We start from the raw sequence: 10,605 nt of genomic DNA, 5'->3' as shown, positions 1-10,605 counted from the left end.
AGAAAAAAAAATTTGAAAACAATAATAATATATTATATACATATATATTGAAATAAGCAATGTTTATATTTTCTGTATTCATTGGTTTTTATCTTGTTATGTTCTTAGTCCTGATGAAGGCTAGTAATTCTGGTCGAAACGTTGGCACGATTAAATAAGCTACTTCAACTTATCGGTGTTTTATTTTGATCGCATTCTCCCCCCCCCCTCCCCTCCGCCATCTCCTCCTCGTATAGAAAAATTGTGGTTTAACATTACTTAATGAGGTTATTACATCCAAAATCGCTATTTAGAAAAGTCATTTTAACAAAATTAAGTTTAGGAAAATGCCTAATTTCAGGAAATACTCCCCCCTTTTAAGTCTTCCCTAAGTAAAAAGAAAGTTTTATCATTATTCTTAATTTTGAAAGTTACATTAAAAATACTTTTGGGCAAGCAGATTTTTTCTTCATCAGTAAACCTCCACTTAGGATTAACTCCCCGTTTAACTAATCCGTGGTGATTTGCTACTAACTCCAAAAACTCGGGTTCGAATCCGGCTGTGGCAGGTAATTATTTATTCTGTTACTCTTGACGTTAGTCAACTCTGTGTGTTCGGAGCCTCCCCCCCCTCAGGATTCATCCAGCGTCTTTGAAGTAGGTACACCTAATGGAGGAAAATCTGGGGTTTGGTGTGATCATGACCAAATCACCTCCTTGCACAACCGTTGTTCAAGAAACAGTAATTCCTAACAAAGTACTGAGCCCCTGACCCTTCATAATCTGAAGCGGTTCAGGTTTTAATTTATTTTGTTTAACCAACTACACTTAACCTAAGCTTTTCTTCCTCACATAGTTAATCCATTGGTTTTTCAAATGCTGACATCTCTTGAATTCACCGCTTATACCAGTAAAAGCTCTAGTTATTGCTGTTTGGATATTCTGCGCAGTTGCAAACTGCTGTCCTTCGACTGACTTCAGTTTTGGAAATTGTTCAATTTCACTTTTTCCATTAAATTTTTTTGTAGCAATCTGAGATTTTGGAAATCATTTTAGCACAAGGTCTTCCTATAACCAAATTTTCAGTTAACAAAGGGAAAATTTCAATCAACAGTTTGCCGATTAATGTTTAAGTCGTTTGTAGTCATTTTCACGATTCAGCTCCCAGAAGTTAATTCACCCTGAATGTATTGTCATATGTCTGTACTTTTGATGGTTGCATACAATGGAGTTCGTCTTCGACATTGGTTCTACCTTCAGAAAACATTTGGTGAAAACGAAACACTTGTGTCAACTTTTGTTTCCTGGATGTTACTGCAACATTCTAACTGAGCTTCACTTGAAAAAGATTGCTCACATCTGCACAATATTTCCTCGTTGCATTGGTATGATGAGGAGCAAACACTGTACTTAACTCTACCAGCTGCAACTGCTGACTAAAACAGGGTAGATGCACGCCACGTATGGTTGGGGCAGACCAAGGTCATGTATTGCCTGTTGTAGTAGGCTATAGGGGTGCCATGATAGGGGGAAATCAGACTAATTATTTTATTGTTGCACCTCGTATACATATGAATTTTTTTAATGTTAATTATTTTTTTTTTTTATTTTTAGATATTACAATCTGCCACACAGTTGTGGGCAATAGGTAATAGTGATGAATGATCTCATACATACTAAAATAAATAAATGAATGAAAAAAAAAACTCTCTTAAAATATATACTAACAGAAGAATGATCATAATCAAACTATGCGTATGAAAAATAAATAAATTAAATATCATAATGATAAAATAATATAGTCTCTAGTCACATTTACACTCTAATATATAATATTTACACAATTGACCTGAGGATCCCTGAGCCCACTCTATCCCCCGCGTGAGGGGTGGAGCAGAGCTCAAGAGATCCCAGCGCATCCCTCTCGCCGCATCACTGGTACTGAGCCAGTGGAGGCTGAGCAAGTGCGCTAAAGCCGCAAACACTCAACTTGAGTGGAGAATCTGACCATTGCCAGAACTTCAATTGTCCATTTTTATTTTAATAAGTCTCTTGGCCATCCGTTGGCTTCCGTTTCAACCTTCTTGGTGGGCTATATGGATGGGTGGTACTAGATAAGGTTTGATATGATATAATTAAACTAAAATAAATGATTTTTTTTTCTCTATTGTTTTTATTATTCTTATTTTTTATCTATTGTTTCTTATATATTTCTAAATATATATTTTCTCTTAAACCAATAATTTTTTTGTTTCTTCAACAGTATAACATAAAATTTATCAATAATATATAAATTTTAAATATAGTAACAATTTATATATACATACAAATTTAACAAAGTCTCGCACAGAAGGTAATATTTAATTATAATCTAAAAACATAACTCAAAATAATAAATATGACTTGTGATAAATATAAAAAGAAGTAGGCAGATTGCCTATACTCCCTGATGAAGACTTGAAATTCAGGTCGAACATCGGCATATTGTTTGTTTATTTGCTGACCGCATCCTCCGACCATCTTCTCCACTTATGAATCTACGGTCAACTATCAACTTCTCATTATATAAAAAAATATTATGTATAAAATGAATTTATATAGTGATAGATAAAAATACGGACCTTGAATACAAATACAAAATTGAAGTGATATAGACTGATAATAATGGCACTGTAATTATTTTCTATCTTTTAGTCAACAAATGGCGCTCCTTTTCCTCGATAATTATATGTTATTAAGAAGAGTATTCTATAGTTTTTTATTTCTTTAGCTAATACACACAGTCCACACCCCGGTTTTATTATTATTGACTCATACTTTGAAGAGAGGGTGTAATGAATTTTCAAGACAAGACTTTTACGCATAACGGTGTAATATTTCATTTACCTTATCAAAAGGCGTATTCATGTAGTATGAAAAAAAAAATCCGATATTGAGTATATTCATTCATCAGTAAACACTATTCACAATAGTGTATGTTGTTCATATTTATTTATCAATTAACAAATTCTTCATATGGTGTAATTGACAATATTAACTCATTTGGGGCAATGCATGGTTTTCTGAAAAATATCGCTATATAAACAATAGATTTCATCAATTTAGAAAATTGTTATAATGACAGGTAAATTAAAAGAATATTATCCGTTAAATAAACATTATTATATTAAAAACAATTTAAATTGGAAGAAGATAGTTGACCGTATGAAGTAGATTTCTGAGTTTCGTCAGGGCTGTCAGATTGAAACGGACAAGACGAGTGGATCTCTCTCAGCCCTGACAAAGCCCATCAAAGTGGGGCGAAACATTGGTTTACAATAAATAGTTTTATTTTACTATTTTAATATCTCTATTGATAGACATCCGGACTATCTTCCTATAAAAATTTTAAATTTTGAAATTAGTTTTTTGCGTGAGTAAACATAATTTGTTGATAAAATTTACAATAGATTATTTCTACACAGCACCAATTTTGAGCTATATCGGACTAGCAGTTTTTCTATATTTTCTTAGATATTGGGAAATACGTTTGCACATCCACAAGGGAAAGTAGAGGACGAAATCTGATAAAATCGATACGGGACCATCCAGTACAATCCTAAAAATTTCACCAATATCGAATGAACAGTTCGACAGATATTTCCCAAACAAAGATAGACAAACAAACCGATAGACAGACAGATACGGACCAAATTTTTTCCTTGACATAGAAAACGTAAAATTTTTCTATTCTAAGGACATATTTTTTTCATTCATACTAAACCTTTAAGTAGTGGGTAAGCAATGCTTAGCCATAGCTAGATTTTAACATATACATAGATTAGATAAACATAATTGGAAGTTTGATATAAAATATTCTCATAGACTTTATTATTTTTAAGTTTATTATTTTATAATTTTTAATTACTCCTTTATCCAATATTAAGCTTACTAAAATGATATTCAATATACATTGTTTTAGGCAACTTTATTTTTTATATATGAAAACAAATCCCTTCATTTTTCTAACCTGGAATGTAGACTTGTAATTCTGAATATTTATATTGGTATCACCGAGCGAAGTTATTTGAAAGCATCCAAAGTGAATGAAGTAGAAATGGGCAGAGCAAAATGTCTATCCTTCAAAATTGAATAGACTTCAATTTTCTAATTCACTTGTGCCGAGGGTCTGGACTGGACTGTTAGAGTTCCTGATAGACTTGTGGTTTGTAGAGCTTCTTGACACTTTATTTGTCTATAAAGCACCTGGTTTAAGGTGGACAAAATTGAAGTAAATGCTTAAAAATAGAGAAATGAGTTAATGAGTAATACTTACATTAAGCAATTGCTTCAATTTTTTTGGAAATATCTCCAACCACTAAGCAGTTGCTTCACAAGTCGAGCGCTTGTTTAGTCACCTGGAATTCAGAACATTCTCAAACTCGGGTCCACTGATTCACAGGAGTTACTTCATTGTATTCACGTCAGCCAATACCCTTCAACTTTCTCACGTTTAATATTTATAAAATACTCATGAATCAATGTTAAAAATATTTGCTAATTCTAGTTCGAATTATATTATATTTATTTCTGTTTTTTAGGAAATTGAAGACTATTCAAGTGAGTGGCTATTAACTTCCAAGAGATTTACATTTTTTGAGTTATTAAAAAAATTTTTTTTCTTTTTCAGATTTTAGAAATATATTTTATAAATCATTAACATTCTAAATTCTTCTTGACAATCTGTAGTATGAAGTCCATTTCTTCACAGTTGATATAACCAATTTAATCTTCAATAATTATTTGTCACATAAAAATTGCTATTCATTCCTTATGAGTTCTCCGTGGGATCAAAAGATTTCTGTGCTGGAAAAGAATGAACTTCTATTAAGTTTGTTTCTTTTGTGTACATCAAAATCAATGTATTTATTTTATTATTATTGAATTATTGAGAAGGAGCTTGACTATGAACTTCAGAAAAAGGTCACCTTCCACAGAAATGAAAGGGGTTTTATAAAGGGCCTTCCGGGAACGCCTGTCAACTGTGTGAAAATGCGTTCCAGGAACGTGCCAATTTCAGGTGGCAGGGCATTGGAGTACGCCATTTCAAAGAGACCCCGAGAACAAATAGGTTTATATACGATAAACAAATACTTACGAGCTCTGAATGGTCCAATGCCCTAAAATTGAATATAAATTATGCACCACTTCGTAGAATATCAGGTTTCAGCGACAGGATAAAGAAGTTAGGTTATAGAGAGCCCGAAACACTAGCACATGTGCTTCTATGAGGTCTACTGTGTCGATACGGATGGATACACGCGGATATTGTTGCTTTCCCAAGAAGGGGAAGTCGGCAATCATTCTGGAGCCCACCGTGACATATGGAAATAACGACCTTGACTAGGCAAATAAAGTAGATCGAGAAAAGAAGGAAATCTAGGATAAATGCATCCCTTTCCTTATGAAGAAGTTGCGTGCCTTAGAGAACGTGACTTTAACCTGAGAGGCCTCTGGTTTGGAGCCCATGGAATGATACCCAGCACAACTAGGAACTTCATAGAGGAACTCGGGTCGATGTCCAGGACGTGGCTATGATAACAGAAAATATAATGCTGGACTCCCTGGGAATTATCTACCACCACAAGCATAGAAATCAATGAGTAATGGAGTCATCCAGAGGAAGGATGACATGCATACATTGCATATCTTATTTGGTATTTTATTATTTTATTGATTACTTTATTATTTTTGTATATATTTTAATATTCATTCTATATTTATTGTATATTAATTTTATCATAGTTTATTGATTTTTTAAAATTTATATTTGTTAATTAAGTATCTTTCATATATTTTTTCATATCTCTATCACTATTTTAACCATTATTCCGTTAAAGGCACATTAGGTTTCAACCCAAATATGGAAGGGGAAAAGAAGGGAAGGGAAGGGGAAAAAAAAGAGAGAAAGGGGAAAGGATGGAAAAGGAGGGGAAAAAATCATGAACAAGGGAGGAAAAGGAAAAAAGAAAAAGATAAAAGAACCAAAGAGATGAAAAAAAAGAAACAAAAAAAAGAAGAAAGGAAGAAAAAAAAGTCATGTTCTAGTGTTGTATACTACTAATGTTTATAATTATTATTGTATACTTGTATAGGCTTATTCATTGTTAGATTAAAAATATCTTTTGATTAGACTAAAATAAGTATGCTGCGTAACTAGCAACCCAATGAAGTTGGGCAGCCCAAGTTTGTATTTTAATAAAGTTTAAAAAAAAAAGTCATAAATATGGTTCAAAGGAACACTTGGGATGGGGATTTCGGAGATCGAAATCTCATTTCAAAATATTATGTGCTTAAAAAACAAAATATGTGGAAAAGTATTTCTTAGACACATTTCGCTGAAGATACTTGAAATATGACATTGATATAATTCTTTCTGCTAACAACTTCTAAAAAATAAATAAATATAATCTAATTGAGGAAAATAAATTAATGGAATTTTTTTCTTTTGTTAGATCAATTAATTTATCAAAAAATGTGCTTAAATGAAAGATTATGTTATCTGATTGTATTGAATGGAATAGCAATTATACATGCAATATAATCACAACTTATTGTTTCGTAAACTATACCAGTCGACCCAAATTTAGCATTTGGATTCTTGATGTAAATTTAAAATTTTTATATTTTCCACTTAAAAAATTGTTATAATGTTACAAACATTTTCTGGGGAAGAGGATAGATGCTTTAGGAGGGGCTTCATTTCTCCCCAATCTTTCAGGATATACCTACCCACATGTAAGAACAGTCTTAAAAAAAGTAAAATTTTGAAATTATAATCATCCTTATAAAATTTTAAGCAATATATTATAGTAGTATTCTTATATGAATTGAAATATGTTCTTTGGATGCACTTCAGTTCAATATAATTATATATTATAATTTCTTATATATTATATTAAATAATATATTAATTTTTTCTCATATTACATAAATCCCATTTCATAAATTTGATTTTCATTAACATGCATGCACAACTTCAATTAAAAGTGTATTATTACAATTTTTTTTTTTAATTGTAAGGCTAGTTTCATAAATAAAAAAAATCACAGATTAATTATCAATTTCTAAAAAGTATTTGTAAATAATACTTGAATATTATTTTTTAGAAATTTAATTAGTATTTGTCTGCTTTCAAGCAATTATTTTTTGGTCAGGAAATTAAAATCCTGTAATTTACAATGTGTTTTCCTAAAACAGTTACTGGGTTTTTATCAGATAAATTAAAAAAAGACTTTCTTAGATTAGATAATAATTTTTGTAACTTTCAGTATTATAAGTTAGTGTTTTATATTTTTTGAAAGAAAACTTACAAGAGAAACATGTTATTTCAAAAACAAATATAAATAAATGTGTTTTCAATAAATTACCAGTATATTAAGCAATTTTTAATATTATTTTTAATTACTTATATATATAATTGACCTAAGGTAATAATGTATCATAAAGTATTAAGCAGGTTTATATTTAATTATTTAACTTATTGTATTCAATTAAATGAGGCCCTTGGTCATAAATCATGACATGTAATATCTTTGTGGATTGAAATTTTTGGTATAGGCTTTTTAAAGACTAATTTTTGAAAGAATGTTTAGGGAATACATTTTTAAAGAGAATAAGGTTCATATTAAGTTATGTTAAGGGACTTCTGGTTGATGGTAAAACATTGTAAAAATCAAACATTTTAACATTGCAGAAATTTTCATTTCATCATTTACCATGTTTTATGACCAAACGTCTCAAATGTGTTACAGTAGAATAAAATGCCAACATGCAGATCAGCTTTTTAATTAATTGCCTGCTTATAAAGGTATTTGGAAAGAAGTAAAGTGCTGGAATTCACTGTTAATCATCATTAAAAAATACACAGAAAATAATAAAAACACAAAAAATTTTATAATTATTTTTAGACAACAGTATTTCTAGTTAAATTTAAGTTTAAAATGGACCAATCTCTAATGAGACAGCATTTCAGTATTGAGTGCCCAGATAAATCTGTAAAATCTTAATAAAATTATTTGTTCTAATCTTCAAACCTTTATGGAGAGGGAACTTCATAGCATATATTGAATAATTGAGAGGGTTTTATTGATCATAATTTGGTTTAAAATTTAATAAACAACAAATGAGATATTTCTTGATATAAACAAAATTATATAATAAAGGAGTTTAAAAAAGGCTCTAAATGTTCTATATGTGTGACGAAAGAAATAATCTTCATTGTTAACAATTCTTTAGAAATAAAGGATAGATAATATACACAACTGGTATGATTTTATATATTGATTGTTTCTAGAAATATCTTTAAACACACCTATTAAAAATTCAAAGTTTTGTTAACATTAATTTTTAAATTAATAAAACATTTTAAAGCTTTAAAAATGCCTCAGTAGTCTTTACCATTAGTAAAATCAAATGAAGCAGACTATACATTTTAGCGCACTCTGTTGGGACTAATTCAATCTAACTTGTATTTTCTTTTAATCACTTAAAAAGTTAGATAATAATCAATAATCATTACAGAATGTTGAACTTATATTCTTAGTATATACAGGAATGACTATTAATCTCATTGCATAAAATAAATATATCTAAACTAACCCACAAAAACTTTGCTAGCTCCTTAAAAATTATGATTAATATTGTTTCCAGGTGATTATTTCAAAAGTTTGAAATATGATTACAAGTTGATTTGTTAATTTTTCCCATCATCTAAACAGTTTCCATTCTTTTTTTAATAAATTTACTTTTATAATTATATTTTATAGACTTGATTTATATTAGATGATGACTTTGTTACAGACTCCAAGGTTTTTCTCTAGATGTACCGATCAACTCTAAGACTATTTTTGAAATCAGGAATTTGATGGCAGCTAAAAAAGACTGTCCCAAATGGTGAAGATCATTAGCATAGCCAGGTTTATATTTCGGCCAGTATTCTGACCAACAGTTCAACTACAAAAGATCAGAATAGGCTCATATGGAAAGAAAAATCATACTTGAGAAATGTATCACATCATATTTTAATACTATCATTATGTAGAAAATAATACAAAAATTTGTTTAATAGTAAGAATAAGTAGAAGTATTTTGTAATTTTGAGAATGATCCGGACCCCTCAGACCTTCTCCCTTTTTTTCCTCACCAATGATGAACATTGATAAAGGAGATCATGCCACTTCATACCATCTTAAAAGAATAATCAATGACAATTTATATCTCTTTACATAAAAATCCAACAAAAGTATCAGTAATTGAGAGAAATCATCAAACATCCTGAAGTTTCGAAATAAATACACACACATATAAATATAAAAAAACGCCTGTTTTTCACTGTAGGGGAATGTTTCTCAAAGTGCGGAGCATATACCTCCATGGGTACAGAAAGAGTTTGATGGAAAGATGCATTTGACAGAAATCGGCCTGTAGGTGTCTCTTCAGAGGGTTAAATTTGTTTTTCAGTGACAAAAATTCAGCGGTGCCCACCCTTTAGAGAGATAAGTTGTGAAAGGGTTTCAATTTCAATTACTCCCAGGTCAGGACATCAACAAATTTCTGAAGGGAGGGGTGTTCATTAGGACAAGTTTCACTGTATGTGCAATTTTTTTTTCAGTCAGTTTTACCAAAATAATTATAGAAGTGTAATACACAAGTTGAAAGTTTGGGAAACACTACAGTAGGGCATGAATATGAGTACAATAAAATCTCGAAATATCGTAGTTTTAATTGATTGAATCTCAAGATTCTAAAAAAAAATAAAAGCATATATATAATATATGATGTATAGGTATGTGTATATTACAAATTTTGTTATCCACATTAACAGTTATAATTAATTTCAATTCTATTATGACCTATTTACCTGATTAATAGAATTTGAATTAATTAATTATATTGGAAGAAGATAGTTGACGTAGATTGTAGGAAGATGGTACAGGTGGCATCAAAAAAGGTATCAAAATAGTAAAAGAAAACTATTTAGTGTTAACTAATGTTTCAGCCCACTTTGCAGGTCTGTCAGATTGAAACCAAGATGTGAACTTGATCCAATGAAGCCCTGTAAAGTGGGCTAAAACGTTTGTTAACACTAAATAGTTTTCCTTTACTATTTTGATACTTTTATTGACCACCATCCAGACTATCTTCCTACAATATATTGGTTTTAGTTTATACTATAGTCATTGAAAATCCATTTGATATAATAAGCTTGACATCTGATTGCAGCTTTATTGATATAATACAGGTTGAAAATACTTTTAATTATTGTTGTTTAGATTTAGGTTAAGGCTCATAATATTAAACCAAAAAAAATTTATTAACTGGGATAATGAGCATTGGATAAATATTTATTTGATTTAAAAAAATAAAATATTGCGTGTAGTACATATTATTTTATATATTTATAAAGCAGAGCGAGAGGATCAAAATCAGATATTAATATGATGAGTATACCTTCACTACAAAGGTTACTCTAGGGCTCAGAAAAGCACCACACCTCTCTCATAAAAAACTGACGCACTGTGAGCCTTCTCATAACCTGTTCCTGGAATGCTTGTAAACAAAAACTTTGACCTTGTCCATAAAGAT

General features: G+C 30.2%; 1 long non-coding RNA gene across 1 annotated transcript; it reads left to right on the top strand.

Annotated features, from left to right (window-relative positions):
* The first annotated feature begins 6,571 nt into the window (after nucleotides 1-6,571).
* LOC106689530 (uncharacterized) lies at nucleotides 6,572-9,097 on the top strand. The gene is made up of 2 exons (XR_001344457.2): nucleotides 6,572-6,756; nucleotides 8,821-9,097. It is a non-coding gene; the product is annotated as an uncharacterized lncRNA (long non-coding RNA).
* The last annotated feature ends 1,508 nt before the right edge of the window (nucleotides 9,098-10,605 follow it).

This window comes from Halyomorpha halys, unplaced genomic scaffold, assembly GCF_000696795.3.
Source record: "Halyomorpha halys isolate HHAL.00 unplaced genomic scaffold, Hhal_1.1 Scaffold1388.1, whole genome shotgun sequence".
Taxonomy (NCBI): domain Eukaryota; kingdom Metazoa; phylum Arthropoda; class Insecta; order Hemiptera; family Pentatomidae; genus Halyomorpha; species Halyomorpha halys.
The sequence above is the reverse complement of the archived record's forward strand: the minus strand, read 5'-3'. Positions and strand labels throughout refer to the sequence as shown.